Consider the following 15365-nt stretch of genomic DNA (forward strand, 5'->3'; position numbering starts at 1 on the left):
GTTAGTCACTTAATCTTTAAAAATAAATAAATTACTGTATATCTCTTTTTATTATATAATTTTTCGAACTCTATCCTATAAAAGAAATTACATAGTAAAAATTAATTTTATCTGTGAATTGAATAATTGATATATTCCATACATCGATGAATAATATGAAAAATTGAAATAATAATCAGTCATACAACTAAAATTAACAATAATTAATAGTCGATAAAATATTATAATAATTGATGACTTAATTTGTCTTAGCTCAACCACCTTTTTTTGGGTTTCAATATGCATTTTTGGTGGAAACATTAAGTCAACCATAGTTGCTAAATATAAGAAAAAAAAATAACATGGTTACTTCATTTATTAATTTATATTTTACAAAAAACCTTAACTTTCAAGATTTTTTAATGAAGTTATAATCAAGATTCAACAAAAAAGATTGAAGCAAACTACCTATGCTACTGCCCATGCATTCCGAACAAAAGGGATTCGACAAATAAACTCTTTATAGAAAGGGGTTTGAGATTCAAAATCCCGAAAGGAATAGCTTTTACCAAAACAACAAAACTTTGGCCCAACGTTCGATTTTTAATTTCGTTCGTTATTTCTACTTAAACCTTTTACCAAAGTGACAAAGAGACAAAGAAGCAGCAAATAAAAGGAGAAAAGAAAGAACTTTATAAAGCGTGATGATAGCCGTGTGCTACCTTTTCAAATTTCGGTGACTAAACTGGATCAATTCTATCTTTTCGGTTATTTAGTTACCGGACTAATTTTCTGGATTCGGTGATTAAACATCCGGAAAAATAGCTATTGTCCGGTTATTTAGTTACCGGAAGGGGCATTTTTTGAAATCCCATGAAAAAGTGGGTAGATTGCGTAATTTAATATTATTTTTGGGTATTAATAAAAATTTCGGTTCCAAGTGATAATACCGTTGCGTTCACAAATTATATGTTCTCATATTATTTTCATTAATTAATATCTCATGATATTGCAAATTACTTTAACATTAAACAATAAAATGCATATTACTTTAACATTAAACAATAAAATAAACTTCATGCGCTAAACTAGAGAGACCAATATAAATAAAGTTCACATCCCCTCCCTCAGGACTCAGGTTACCTTACCTGACTGACTGATTAAGATTGGCATGAATAATACTAGTGTCCCCTCCCCTCTGTCATTCTGAACAGGCACCGGCTAATATTAGATCTGTCATCTCTACATATATAGTTCTATGGATTTTAGGAAAAACCATATTAATTAATTGCCTATCCTTTGAATATGTTTCATTCAGGCTAGCATTTTTTTTTCTTCCGTTCTTATTTCTATTAGACATCTATTGGATCTCTTTCTCTCTACATATATATATCTAGATATATAGCCAAGTATGCATGGTTCAATTAAAGAAAATGCCTGTGACAAATATCAGAGAAGAATCTCAATTTTTAGGTTTTGATCCTAGCCGTTCAATCAGATGGGGTACCTTTAATATTCGCATAAAGTAAATCGGACGGTCCAGATATAAACACAAAATTTTAGTTACTTTTTGAGAACTGGATTAAATGCGATGCTGATGCGATCCGGGATTCTGATTCGTTCTGAGAAGTTGAGGGAGATTTTTCATTTCATGTTTTCTGTGATAGATTCTGTCGTGAATCAATGAAGGTGGGACCAAGGAGTTAACTTCTAATGGGACCGACGGACAGAGACTTGTAACAATAACCTCCGAGTAGCTTTTACTCTTTCTCTCCATTTCTGGATGAAACGGAGGTGCTTGATGGTTCATTGGGAGGATTACATTTACAAGGGATAAATTTAACAACGACATATCTAAATTCACAAAAATTTATATTTAATAGGCAAACTGTTTTTTTCATATTTATTGTTAATGATAATGGAGAAGTTCATATTAAATAAATAAAAATTGGAACAACAACAATAATAATAAAGAAACGCTCACGGGTTGTATACAATCAAACAAATTGCAAATTTCACTTTTATGGTAGATGTACCTCCACTCTTATTCTCACAGTTCAATTTCCATTCTGGACCGGAGGTGCAAACGGATCGGATACGAAAACGGATTGGATAGTGGTATAATCATATATGTATTTGTTTTTATTTTTCGAATATGAATACGGAAATTAGACAGGTGCGTATTGATACAGATCAGATATCAAATATCCATAGATTTATACATAAATATTTTCATAATATATATTAAACTATATAATATATATCTACTATTCGGATACGAATAATTAAAATTCTATACGTATCCATATCCGCATGGATATTCAGATATCAGATATCCATATCTGATTTTTGGATACGAATCCGAAATATCGATCCGTTTGCACCCCTAATTATGGTAGATGAGGCAAAATTTTCACTCTTAAATCATCTAACTGTCATAAACATATTTAATTTAAGTTGGAGATCATAAATAATTGGAAACGAAACACATAAATAAATAAATGGAACACATTTAATGCGTTGAACTTGAAGATCATAGATCTGAAGGAAGAAACATATATTTAATTCAAACTGAATCAAAGGCTTCATTAATTAGGCTCACAGCTGTACTATCATTAAATAAATTTCGGAAAAGAAGTCGTTATGGGCCGGGTCATTCGACCCATTTGTAGCTACGGGCTTAACATGAAGAAATTGCAAATTTCTACTTTAAACCCATTATATTCAAATATTGTAGATTGAATTTGTTTTAGCAAATAAAAAAATGATTCTTAGTGGAAGCAGATGATGTTTTTTTTCTTCTGAAAATAGATAAGTATCGGATAAAATTGTGATACATCCTATAATGTACCGAAAATTAGATCTGGTATAACTCATGTGACATTTTCACAGCAACAAGGTCACATGAGATTCGGTACACCTCCTAGACAGAATATAATTTTCGGTACATTTTTTTTTCTTTTCTTATTTTTTTAGGTATAATTATATATAAAGAAATTGTAAAAATAAGTAATTATATTATTTTCACTTCTATTTTTTATTAGTATAGTTCATAATTTGAATAATATTTGTATATATATGTGTATTAGTACTATTAATCAAATTGATTAATTTGTGAGGTATCAGTATCAAACATGGAATGGTTTGCTCTCTTGAGCGCATAGATTGCTCCGAGATTCATGCTTTGCATATCTAAATAGTTTCCATAAAATATCAAGAGTTAAACCGTAATCCCACAAATTTTGGGACTAATTGCCTTCTCTTCTGAGTTCTGACCCTATTTTGATGAAGAAAAATAAGAAATGAATATCAAATAGAACTATCGTTATCACAAAAATGGATGCCTTAGTTGATTATATATATTAAATAAATTATTTCTTTTTCTCCGGAACAAAGTATATTTCTTGTTAAATTAATTTCATAGTTAGTCTTGGGTTGTTATACTATTACATTCAACAATTAATTTTATGCATAATTTTGTAATTTTATAAATTAATTTGACAATAATAAATATTTTTTTCTTCATCTTATAGATAGTAATTCTAATTCATTAAAATTGAAGGGAATGGATTAATGCTACATTACAAGGATATATATATGATTAATTAGGAAAGTAAATCCAATAATCAAAACTTCTTTCCTCCTGCCTCTATTTCTTTGTCAAAAGATTTGTCCTTTTGTTCATAATTACTACCAAAAAGTTGTAATTTATGTAATTTTTTATAATTAAGAAAATATTAATTGTAGACCAACAAATATCCGTGTTAAATTATTAAATAAAGTAAAACTACTATCATCGTCGTTAAGTGAGACGGTAAAGAAGCAACAAATTAATATTATGCTACTTTACAGTTTGGTAATTTTTGTTTTCTAACTGACACTTGGAAAAAAAAAATTAAAATAAAATATTTACTTTGTCATTATATGAATTAGCAATGTATGTGTGCATATGTTGATTCTATTTAAAGATTAATATTATATTTTTGTGATTTTATTCATAGAAGCTTACAAAATTGTAATTGGTTTTGAAAAGACTCGCTCCTGCTTTCTAACTGATACATGTTTTAACAGTTTTTGGTTGTGATTGGTTGATTGATTACAACTTAATAGGGGTTTAAGTTAAGTGTTTTGTGTAAGGTCATTTTGGGAATTGCAGTGGAATTATGGTTGGAAATGTAATAATCACAAGTGTAATGTTAACAGATGTATTTGTCTTATCAGTTAGTCTTCTTTTAAGCAAGCGTGATTACTCTCTAAATGACATATTTATATATATAGTTGTTAATAGGTATATTGCACGACTGTGATTGGGAGTTGCATTGTTTAGGTGATATACTAGAGTCTAGATCGAGGAAAAAAAAGGGGGCAAAAGCAAATGATACAGTGCAATTTAACACAAAATTACTGTAGCAGTTAAGCCTAGAAGGTCCAAATCTGCTTTCTTCTCTCTTCATTTCATAATTTTGTTTTATTCCATAACGAACTAAGTAAAATTAAGTGAGGTTACAACTTCACCTCATTGATGTAAAAAGTCAGATTGAATAGGAAGCTCAGATTGGTCCATATTTGTGGGTTCCATACACAAAAATGCAAAGATAACAAATTAAACAGTCAAATTATTTTCATGCGAAGTATCTAGTATCTACAATTGAATTACACCTGTTTCTACTAGAATTAAGGTTTTTGAGAATACAGTGCTAGCTTGCTCTAAACACCAAGGTAATATATATATTTTTTTTCAAAGCAGCAAGTAATAGGTAGACTAATACAATAAATGCATATTCAAAACAACAAGATGCGGCAAATTTAGTATTGAAGAGATTTTCATATTAAACAATAAATTATCAATAAAACAAGCACTGGTAAGAAAAAACGGGATGACAGTAATTGGACCTGACAAGCCCAATCCAACACGAGCAAAAATATGGAAAAAAAAAATCACCTATTAAAGATGGTGAGTGTCCTATTACAGGTTAATGTTGGTTCGTGCAAATTAATCAAAAGATTGCTTACAACAACAACAGAGAATACATCGATAACTAAAAGAATTTGAGAGTGTAGATATATAATTAAATCTCTTTCTCTAAAATATTTCATGTAAAAATAACACAACTGTCAATGGCTTGCTTCTTCATTTTCTAATAACACTAATACATAATTAAAGAGGATACAAACAATTGAACTTTTGTTGCTAATAATCTTGTATTATTCAGAATCAAGATCAAGATGGTAAATTAAGAAACAAAGAATTAGATACAAACATAGAGCTGAAGGAAGTGCAACGACGAGGGATAAAACAAGAGCCAAAGTCATAATTTGGTTTGAGAAAGCCATTGATGATTCTTTTTTCTTTCTTTGTTTATCTTCGTTGAATTGATCCAACAATGATTGCTACAATTGCTAGATGAGGTGATTTGAGGTTCGTTTAAATAAAGCAGAGATGGTTTCACGCGGCATCACTCAGGATTTTATTCATTTTCTTTTTTGAACTTTGTTACGCGATCAATAATACCATAATTTTGTGCTTCTGTTGCGGACATAAAATAGCCATAGTCTCTTTTCAGATCTTTTCTATAACATCCACAAGTTTACATGTGTTTTCTGCATAAATATCTGCATTGTGTTACGAAGTTCTAGCATATCTTCTTCTTCTATTATTAAGGAATCTATATATGATTCCAACCAATAGTTAAATTGATCTATTTTTTTTACTGTTACCATTTTAAATCATGCTACCCACCTTAGTGCATCTTCATTACAATTGTCAAATTTAAATGAAAAATTAATTCTGAGTTAATTGCAAAACCATTATAATATTCCTGAAATTGTATTAATTACAAAATAAAGGAGAAACTTTTTTCTTTCTCTGAAAACGTGCACAAGAAACTAGGAAAAAAAAATAGCATGTGATTAAGAGGTATTAGTTATAAAGTTGATATATATTATTGGAAGAAATATATATTGATAAGGACAACACTTACCAATTTCTTTCTACCCGCCAAGCGCTACCGGCCATTTGAACACAAGTGCCGAAAAAAAAAATGAAAGTCCAAAGCACATTCTATTTCGAAGAACTGCCTTTTCTCTCTTTGAAAAAAGAAACTAAAATACATAAATACATGAGTTTCAAATGCTAAATAGTGCCCAAAAAAAAATGAAAATCCAAAGCACCTTAATTCTATTTCGAAGAACTACCTTTTTTCTCTTTGAAAAAAGAAACTGAAATACATAAATAATACATGAGTTTCAAATGCTAAATATCACGATACCGGTAAAATTGTGTTTCAGAACCAAGCATATAAAGAAAGGAAAAAAAAAAAGGTTAGATAGAAATTAAGAGTAAGTGAAGAAGTCATCTCTATACTCTGATTTTCCAAGTGATGAGTGTCGTCGGTGAGAAAAAACGCTGAAGTAAACACATTAATTAATTAATTTCACCTGCACTCCATTGATCTCCTTCTATATATCCGCTTAATTACCTTCCGATTTTATCATCTTGAACAAGTAATTAATCGAGCACGGTCAGGTTAGTTGGTAGCTAGAGTATCCGTATCTTTTGAATTAACACGTACACCATTTGAGTTTAGCTCTAGACCGTCTGATTAGGATCTGGACCAATCTGGCCTACGTACGTTTGTAATGCACAATTAATTCTCCTTTAGACCTTTAAGATACGTTATAATATGAAATGAATAATATATATATATATATATATATATATATAGATCAAACTTTAACTCAAACAGTGCGTTAATACATATCATGATATGAATTCGGTAAGCCTCCCCCTTTTCCTTCCCTTCTCGTCACCCTTTTAGACCAATTTTTCGTGACAATTTGTGAGAATTTTGGTGGAATGAAATTTTACATTCAGCCTGAATTAAATGTGTTATGTGGTCATTCGAGAATAGAAATTAAAATTGACCCAAGAAAAAATATATGGAATCAAATTTGTACACAATATATGCATGGAAATAAAATATGAGGTTGGACTTAATTAATATTTTTTCTTCACGTGTCATCTCGTGCGCAATCCCACTTTTCATATTATCAAGGTTGTTTGTTTTTAGCATTTCGTTTGATTTCTTTATTTTATTTAATTATTAATTATTTTTACTATTTGTTCACCAAATAAAAAAAAGAATGGGAAAGAGGGTTTCTTGCAAAAACAAAAAAAATATATATATATTCTCTCTCTGCAAAAAAGTATAGTACTATCAAGAAAACTCCTCCCCTTCTCTCAGCTCTCCTTTAATTTGAGATTGAATGTGAAATTGTCATGATGGTTGAAATGGTGTAATGTAAGACAGAGAGCTCAGTCCACACTTCAAACACCTTGCAGCTCACGGGTTATTGCCACACTTGATATGATATCAAATGAATTGCTTTTCAAAAAGGCTCTCCATACAGCTCCCTTACCGATTCTTCCTTCTATGCCATTGAATATTTATCTTCCATCTATACTTTTAGCCTTTTAGATAAATATATATATATATATATATATATATATATATATATAGAGAGAGAGAGAGAGATATTGTTTGTATTCTCTCTCTATATATATATATATATATAACTTTTGTTGCTAATAACCCTAATCCAACGGTTTTACTGTTTTGTTAAGCCACCGTTGGATCAGCAATTTTCAAAGTGGCTTAATAAATAGTAAAAAAATTCAGAAAAATGTAAAATTTGGTCTCCAAGCACATATTAATATGGAGAACAAGATGAACGGTTCAGATCGACTTTTCGAATTTTAAAATTTCAAATTTGGACCGTGTGTATTTCGGCCCATATGCTACCGAAAGCACATTAGCCTATCTCATATATAGAGAGAGAGAGATAGGCTAATGTGCTTTCGGTAGCATATGGGTCGAAATACACACGGTTCAAATTTAAAATTTCAGAATTCAAAAAGTCGATCTGAACCGTTCATCTTGTTCTCCATATTAATATGTGCTTGGAGACCAAATTTTATATTTTTCTGAATTTTTTTACTATTTATTAAGCCACTTTGAAAATCGCTAATCCAACGGTTTTACTGTTTTGTTAAGCCACTTAGAGGCATATATTTGTATATGTATATAATATATACCGAGGATAGCAAATAGAATATATCTCATTGTTTTATTAAATGTGAAATGAACCTTGAATTCTTACTGGTAGAATCTAAGATTGTATCATAAGTTAGTATTGAAATTTTTTAGACTACTACAGTCTACAGGGGACCATAATCTATATACAACTATAATTTCATCTTCTGCGGTTTGAAATAATTGTTGATATAGCTGCAGCGAAAAGAATTACTGCTTTCTTCCAAAAAAGATATATATGTTTCTTTTCTCTTAGATTTAATTATAACAATTGATCGATTCTCTTCAGGGCCGGTCCTGAAGATTTTGTGGCCCGGGCGGAAGAAAATTTTGGACCCTTTATATATACTAGTGTTGTAAAAACGGTCTTAACGGCCGATTATATGCCTTTTTGATCGTTAGCGGCGGTCAAACTGTTATCGAAGGTCTATTAGTTAATTTTTTTCAATTAATCATTCTCGATTATTCTCAATTATTCCGTTTATTCTCGTTTGATTGTCCGTTTATTCTCATTTATTTTTGTTTATTCCAGTGATTATTTATTTTTACATTGTTCTTTTCTGTGACTGTGTGATAATAAGTTTCATAAATCATGAATTGCAGTTTTATTTGTGCTTGGATATACATCCATTTTTTTTACATATGTTTTTTTCTTCTTACTTATTTTGAATTAATTGATTAATTCCTCTATTATTATATACCATGTATTTTTCTTACTTACTAATGTAATTTTTTCAATTAGTACATAATCTTTATATATCAAATTAAGTTGTTATTACAAACTAAATTTAGTGATTCTTATATTGGAATGTTTCATGTCTTTCAAATAATATATTATTTGTATTTGAAAATGCTTAATTCTCGAATTTATTTTTTCATTAAATAAATGTGGTGCTTACACATATAAAGTGCGTGTGTATTGTTAAGCACAGTGTTTTAAAAATGGGTCTATTCGGCCGAATATTCGTATTCGGTTGGAATCCGAATAGAAAATGAGTATTCGGTCCAATATACGGTTTTGAATAATATTTGGCCGCATATTCGGTCGAATTGAGATCAATATATGAATATTTCAGTATTTCATTTAGTATGAGATAAGGATCGATATTTTAACATTTCATCATCAATTTAATATACAGTCAATCATAAATACTTTCTTTGTATACAAATTAATATGAATTTTCATTTTAAAATCTGCATGTATATATCCGAATAAAAACCGTATATGCGGCCGCATATATACCCTATATGCGGTATGCGGTGGTTTCCAAATACTGAATTAGAACTGACTTTTAAAACACTGGTTAAGCGTAGTGTCGTGTTATAATAATAAAACTAAGTTAAATTAAGTTTATTTGATAAGTTTGATGAGTTAAATAATTTTTATTAATAAATTATGAATATATACATATAATTTTAATAAAAATACAAAATTGTCTGCATAATTCTGATTAATCGGCCGCATATCGATTAATCACTTGACGGTACTCCGTCCGTTCGACAAACGCATACCGTTATTTACAATATTGATATATACAATTTTTTTTATTGATATGCCAATAGATCATACCTATTTATAGAAAAGTTTGGGCTCTAATATTTTATTTATTTTTAATATATACATATTATTTTTTTTTAATATATGCAAATTTTTTTTTTTTGAGGCCCCTTGAATTTTGGGGCCCGGAGCGGTCGCCCTGGCTGCCCAGCACCAGGGCCGGCACTGATTCTCTTTTACATGCTATTTTTTATAATATGGTTATCAACTCGATCATGAGAGAGAGAGAGAGAGACAATTTTTGATGGAGATTTTTTTTTTTTTGTAGGATCAAAATATTATGTGTAGCATTTTTGTTGTAAATTTTGACAAGTGAATTAAGGTGTTGAGTGCTATTATATCCCAATTAATGAATGTAGCAACTTCATATATAATTCATACGTAATTAATTTCCTCAAAATGTATTGAACATATTAATTAATTAGTTTTGATTCAAGAAAAGAACTTTGAATAAATTAATTGTGAGTGTCCATTGGTTTTGTTTAATTCTTGAACATTAATCAGAGTATTAATTAGACAGTAGCAAATCAGATTCCTTTTGCATACATGTATAAAGTAAGTCAATAGTGTTGTTTTTATATTCACAAGAGGTATGGAGAGCAGAGCTCCCTTTCCTTACATTAAATATTAGGGATCAACTAACTATCCCTCAGTCAATTTCTCTCATTCATTCCCCAGTCAATAACTACTGACGCGTGCAAATATGGATACCTATGTGCACAAGTGTTAATATATAATATATCAAGTATTCATACCTAAGATACCAATAATTTCGAAAAAAAAAACTGGACACATCACACACACATCTTTTACATGTTTTTAGAGTTGGATTTTTTTTTCTCCGTTCAATTTCATCAATATTTATGACGGTCTGTGAGAAAATTTGTAAATCTAAAACCATGGACGTCTTCTACGTAATTTTTTTTTTCAAATGAGATCCATGATGACATACTTTCGGGTTGTCCATCTTGCAAGTATTCATACCTCGTCATACAAATATTCATACGTTGCTGTGTAAGTATTCATATCTTGTTGAGCAAGTATTCATAATGCATTACCTGTGGTGACCGCTAATTAAATGGGAGATCACTAACTACTTAGGTAACCACCTAATATTTGATAGATTTTACAACTGTCATGTGTAAATATGGATGCATATGCGCGCAGGTGTTAATATATAATATATCAAGTATGAATACTTGCGCGGCAGACAACTCAAAAGTATTTCATTATGGATCTCATTTGAAAGATAAAATTACGTAGAAAATGTCTGTGACTTTAGATTCGCAAAAAAATTCACAGATTGTCAGAAATATAGGCGGCATTGAAGTAAGAAAAAAAAACCATAAAATGTGTAAAAAATGAGTATGTGATAAAAAAGATTGTTTAAAGAAATACTTGATATTTTACATATGAATACTTACTATATTAGATGTTAATACTTGCGTATATAAGTATACATATTTATGCGCATCAGTTGTAAAGTTTTTCAAATATAAGTGGTCCCCCAGTTAATTAGCGGTCCCCCACATTATTAATGACTGATACACATTTTCTTTTGTCTTTTTGTGCTGGAAGTTGTGGTCCCCTCATATAATTAATAATTGAGGGATGAATGGGGGAAATAAACTGGGGGAAGGAAATATTTATTCTAAATATTAACCTTTGCTTATTTTTGTAAATTCTAATTTTGTTCAACAAAAGGAATAAAAATATGAAGTAGAAAGTTCTGGTAATTAAAGAAGATGTACATGAGACAAGTCAGACAAGTATCCTCAGTTTGGAAGTGGTCCAAAGAAAACACATCTCTAGAAGCTTAATTAACTTTGATATCAACTAATAATTAGCTATATATGTACACTCATAAAATTTGCATATTTTTTATTTATTTTTGTGTCTAGACATTTTGCACTAATCAAACAAGATTATCTCAACCAAGAATTAAACACAAATTAATTACATATATATATATATATATATATATGAGTTAGGCTGGGTGCTATGGATAGCATAGTGGCCTCTATGCTACAGCTCAATATTCAAGTTTTCAAAATCCAAACGGTCGATCCGAACCGTTCATCTTATTCTCCATATTAATATCTGCTTGGAGACCAAATTTTATAATTTTCTGAATTTTTTTACTATTTATTAAGCCACTTTGAAAATCGCTAATCCAACGGTTTTACTGTTTTGTGCAGCCACCGTTGGATCAACAATTTTGTAAAATACTTAATAAATAGTAAAAAAATTCAGAAAAATGTAAAATTTGGTCCCCAAGCAGATATTAATATGGAGAATAAGATGAACGGTTCGGATCGACTGTTTGGATTTTGAAAACTCGAATATTGAGCCGTAGCATAGAGGCCACTATGCTATCCATAGCACCCCAGCCTAACTATATATATATATATATATATATATATATATATATATATATATATATATATATAGGCTATGGCTAATTTGCTGCCGGCATCATTTCTGCCGGTGGTGCTGCCATCCATTTTTTTGTTTTGTGATGTCCAAACAACAAATCCAAACCGTTAGATGTTTAATCTTATTATAATCTACTTGGAGACCAAATTTTATATTTTTTGGAATTTTTTTACTATATATTAAACTAGTTTGAAAACCGCTGATTTCAATACTGCAGAAATTTACTGAAATCAGCGGTTTCCAAACCAGCTTAATATATAGTAAAAAAATTCCAAAAAATGTAAAATTTGGTCTCCAAGTAGATTATAATATAGATTAAACATCTAACGGTTTGGATTTGTTGTTTGGACATCACACGACTAAATATAGCCCCGGCAGCACCTCTGCTGAAATGCTGCCAGCAGCAATTTAGACAGACCCTATATATATATATATATATATAGAGGAGGGTTCAAATGCACCCAAATTTTTGTGCACCCAAATGCACCCTAATTTTTAAATCATTCTTCTCCGTTTTCAAAGTCCGAATAGTCAATCCGAATCGTTAAATGTGATCTATATATTAAGATGTGTTTGGAGACCAAATTTTACATTTTTTGGAATTTTTTTACTATTTATTAAACCACTTTGAAAATCGCTGATTTTACACTTTCTGGACCATTGGATCAGCGATTTTCAAAGTGGCTTAATAAATAGTAAAAAAATTCAAAAAAATGTAAAATTTGGTCTCCAAGCACATCTTAATATATATATCGCATCTAACGCTTCGGATTAACTATTTGGACTTTAAAAATTGACAAAAATGATAGGGTGCATTTGAACCCTCCTCATATATATATATAGGAATATGCTAGCAAGCAACGCGTATCATAGAGACCCTCCGTGCAACGGCTCAATATTTAACTTTTCAAAATTCTAACGGTCGATCCGAACCGTTCATCTTGTTCTCCATATTAATATGTGTTTGGAGACCAAATTTTACATTTTTTGGAATTTACTATTTTTTTAGATTTATTGAAAATCGTTGTTTTCAGCAAATCTGGACCATAAAAAACTTATCTTACAAGCAAAACCGCAAGGAAACCATGGTTGTTGCATGCGTGCAGTTCAATGAAAGTAGCCCACTTCAAGAAAAGCTCCATCTACATAAACAAAAGTACAACTAAATTATCGGTACTAACCAAGATTGAATGTTGTAAGACCGGACCACCACAAAAAAGACTATAACATAGACCTATCAGCTCAAACAAGTAACGGCCAAGTCAGCTTTGGCTGACTTCTACCGGTTATGTACACGAAACAGCCACAAGGAGAAGAAATAAGTCGTGCAACAAAAAAATAAAGGATGTATTGTGAAGAAAACTTATCTTACAAGTGGAACCTCAAGGAAGTCATGGTTGTTGCATGTGTGTCGTTCCATGAAAGCAGCCCACTTCAAGAAAAACTCCATCTACATAAACAAAAGTACAACTCAATTATCGGTACTAACCGATAGTGAAGGTTGTGAGATCTAACCACCTAAAAAAAACTATAACATAGACCTATCAGCTCAAACAAGTAACGGCCAAGTCAGCTTCGGCTGACTTCCACCGGTTATGTACACGAAACAGTCACAAGGAGAAGAAATAAGCATTACAACAACAAAAGAAAGGATATATTGCAAAGGAAACTTATCTTACAAGCGAAACCGCAATGAAGTCATGGTTGTTGCATGCGTGCCGTTCCAAGAAAGCAGCCTACTTCAAGAAAAGCTCAATCCACACAAACAAAAGTACAACTCAATTATCGGTACTAACCAAGATTGAAAGTTATGAGATCTGACCACCTAAAAAAAACTATAACATAGTCCTATCAGCTCAAACAAGTAACGAACAAGTCAGCTTTGGCTGACTTCTACCGGTTATATACACGAAACAGCCACAAGGGAAAGAAATAAGCCGCACAACAAAAAAAGGATATATTGTGAATGAAACTTGTCTTACAAGCAAAACCGCAAGGAAGTCATGGTTGTTGAATGCGTGCCGTTCTAAGAAAGCAGCCCACTTCAAGAAAAGTTGCATCTACATAAATAAAAGTATAACTCAATTATTGGTACTAACCAAGAGCGAAGGTTGTAAGATCTGACCACCTAAAAAAACTGTAACATAACCATATCAACTCAAACAAGTAACGGCCAAGTCAGTTTTGGCTGACTTCTACCGGTTATGTACACGAAACAGCCACAAGGAGAAGAAATAAGCCGTGCAACAAAAAAAGAAAGGATGTATTGTGAAGGAAACTTATCTTACAAGTGAAACCTCAAGGAAGTCATGGTTGTTGCATGTGTGCCGTTCCAAGAAAGCAGCCCACTTCAAGAAAAGCTCCATCTACATAAACAAAAGTACAACTCAATTATCGGTACTAACCGAGAGTGAAGGTTGTGAGATCTGACCACCTAAAAAACACTATAACATAGACCTATCAGCTCAAACAAGTAACGGCCAAGTCAGCTTCGGCTGACTTCCACCGGTTATGTACACGAAACAGTCACAAGGAGAAGAAATAAGCATTACAACAACAAAGGAAAGGATATATTGCGAAGGAAACTTATCTTACAAGCGAAACCGCAAGGAAGTCGTGGTTGTTGCATGCGTGCCGTTCCAAGAAAGCAGCCCACTTCAAGAAAAGTTGCATCTACATAAATAAAAGTATAACACAATTATTGGTACTAACCAAGAGCGAAGGTTGTAAGATCTGACCACCTAAAAAAACTGTAACATAACCATATCAACTCAAACAAGTAACGAACAAGTCAGCTTTGGCTGACTTCTACCGGTTATATACACGAAACAGCCACAAGGGGAAGAAATAAGCCGCACAACAACAAAAGGATATATTGTGAATGAAACTTGTCTTACAAGCGAAACCGCAAGGAAGTCATGGTTGCTGAATGCGTGCCGTTCTAAGAAAGCAGCCCACTTCAAGAAAAGTTACATCTACATAAATAAAAGTATAACTCAATTATTGGTACTAACCAAGAGCGAAGGTTGTAAGATCTGACCACCTAAAAAAACTGTAACATAACCATATCAACTCAAACAAGTAACGGCCAAGTCAGTTTTGGCTGACTTCTACCGGTTATGTACACGAAACAGCCACAAGGAGAAGAAATAAGCCGTGTAACAAAAAAAAGCAAGGATGTATTGTGAAGGAAACTTATCTTACAAGCGAAATCTCAAGGAAGTCATGGTTGTTGCATGTGTGCCGTTCCAAAAAAGCAGCCCATTTCAAGAAAAACTTCATCTACATAAACAAAAGTA

The sequence above is a fragment of the Carex rostrata genome, chromosome 11 (assembly GCF_964058835.1).
Source record: "Carex rostrata chromosome 11, lpCarRost1.2, whole genome shotgun sequence".
Taxonomy (NCBI): domain Eukaryota; kingdom Viridiplantae; phylum Streptophyta; class Magnoliopsida; order Poales; family Cyperaceae; genus Carex; species Carex rostrata.